Source organism: Montipora capricornis, chromosome 7 (genome assembly GCF_036669925.1).
Source record: "Montipora capricornis isolate CH-2021 chromosome 7, ASM3666992v2, whole genome shotgun sequence".
Classification (NCBI taxonomy): domain Eukaryota; kingdom Metazoa; phylum Cnidaria; class Anthozoa; order Scleractinia; family Acroporidae; genus Montipora; species Montipora capricornis.
The window spans coordinates 14887927-14890426 of NC_090889.1; positions in this window are offsets into that span (position 1 = coordinate 14887927).

Sequence of the window (2500 nt, forward strand, 5' to 3'; positions counted from 1 at the left end):
CCATGAGATAAGAACGCAGATATATTTCTGGCGGTCGTCTCCCCGAAATACGTCTGCGTTCGCAGGCAAAGTACAAGTGGTAACGTTATCATGCTAAGGAAACAAGCCTAGAGTCTTACTAAAGGAAGTCTTGTCGTGTGTAATGAAAAAAGGGCCTCAGTGCAATCAGGTGAAGGAAGATAAACAAGAATCACTGTACAAAACCTGGATATTGTATACTGCAAGCACAGTTTTGACACTCTAAAAGCAAACAAACTAACCTTGACAGGCAATGATATAGAGTTTACATGACTTACTTTACTTTACTTTACTTTAATGTTTTGTTCAATACAAAGGACTACAAGTATTGACAGGAAAAACTCTTAACAGGAAAAGACTTTCCTCACTCAAGGGTTACCTAAAAATTTACCAATAAACTATAAGCAAAACAGCTTTAAAAAAAATCATTGACACATAAGTAGGTAAGAATTATGCACAATAAGAAAATAAATAAATTAATAAATAAATGTTTGAATGATAACAAATAAATTACAAGAATGTACTAATATCCTTCCGGTATTAAAAGGATTTTAAGCGATCCTTAAATTCATTTAAGGATTCAGTTTTTCTAGCTGTTCTCTAGGGAATTAAAAGACCAAATTAATTCAGTGTCGAAAACTCATCAGTAAGTCATGGCGCAGAATGCCTATTGTTTGTAGGACATATACTTGCTTTCTGGCATAAATTACTGTTGTCTCCCTTGAACTCCCATGTGGGTTCTTAATAGACTCCCATTGGTTGCGGTTAGTTTCTTACAAATGCAAATCTACAGGAAAATGCTGGGAGGTGCGAATACCCAGTGGAATAACTGTCCATCAAATGTACAAGCAGTTTGCAGGCAGTAGATTTCTGAACAAACTCGATCACTCCGAATAGTTTGATAGAAAATCCTACATCTCATTTGCGACATGATTTGCGACAGCTTAAGCCCGGTTCCCACTTGTGCAATAAGCACAAGTACAAGCGTAAGTATTAAAAACACGTGTGGGAACTGGCTTGAAATAAACGTGAAATCAGCATAAGCGTAAAGCGCAAGAAAGGAAAGCTTATCATACGGTTGTGTTTATTTCACAAGTGGGAACCGGCGTGAGTTTGCACAAGCACGACGATTCGCACACCATCTTAAATCTTACTAGATATTCTCGGAAGTTATTACTACGCTTGCGTATGCTAAATTTTCTTCGGCTTGTCTCACTGTGTAAACGGCGCAAGCTTACCTTGTGCTTATCGCTCTAGTGGCCGGTTCGTATGTTGTGTCATGAGCGTTTTTAACACATTTTTACTAAGCCTCTTTTGGACTGGAGGCAGACCTCTCGTTGCAACCAATGTTTACCACTTTTGTAAATTGCAATGACAGAGAATTTCACAATTTTTGTCTTTGTTCCTGTCACGTTTCATTTTACATCATTCAGAGCTGAGAAATCATCAATCGTGATTCACGCGAAACATGCTTGGCTTAACTTGAATACGTTCCAGACGAGCCAAACTCCCCTGTTTTCTCTTTTTGAAAATGGGCCAAAATCGTCATTACTTTAATTAAATGCACGAACCGACTAGTTGGTTTTCTTTCCCGTGCGACAGTTGTTGAAGCGTTTTTCGCAACTCTAATGCGTAAAACAAAAGTGTGCGCCGCTCTCTAAGAAGCCGACCGTTACGAAATCGACTCGCTGGCTTCTCTGAGTTTTTTATAGTTTGTCGCTCGATACATTTTCGGTTTAGATTTCTTTTTGCCCGATTAAGAGATTGTCGATGCTGAAATCGCGATCAATCTTACGGCTGAAACCCAGCACAGATATTTTAATGCTTTTTATTGTGGTCTCAAGTCCCAAGCAACCGTTAAGCTGGCGGCATGAAGCCAACATGATGAATGACTTTCTGATTCGTTTCGGACGCGTTACGCTGGCGACATGGAAAGGGAAGGGGAAAGAGAAATGATGATGATCAAACTTCTCCGCTCAATTATTTGTGGCAGAGTTGAAACTTTTTTGAAGTCATATTAAACGCAATTCAACTTACCACGAGCGAAAATCGATGTTAGGTAGTTTTACGATTCTTTTGGTTTTATCAACGGAGTTGATAATGTAAATTGGCCACCGTACAGAGATTCTAAAAGCTGACGTTTCGAGCGTTAGCCCTTCGTCAGAGCACCACAGTTTCTTTAGAAACTACCCCTTCATTCAGTTTTACGATTCGTTGACCATTATATCTCGAATAATCTAATGAGATAAAAATACAGAAAACTATGGCAGGGCCGCTGGTATCACCCATCAGCAGTCGAAGAGAAAACATTGGTTTGGTTGACCGGTATTCAGAAACGTTCTTTCGCATTCCCGTTCCTGTCATATTTCATTCTATCGCACCCAGACGCGAAAAACAAACGAGCGCCTGGAGCGCGATAAGTACGCTAACCATCCTAACCACGGCAAACGTGTGCTGTTTTACATTGACGAGGCACCGACTA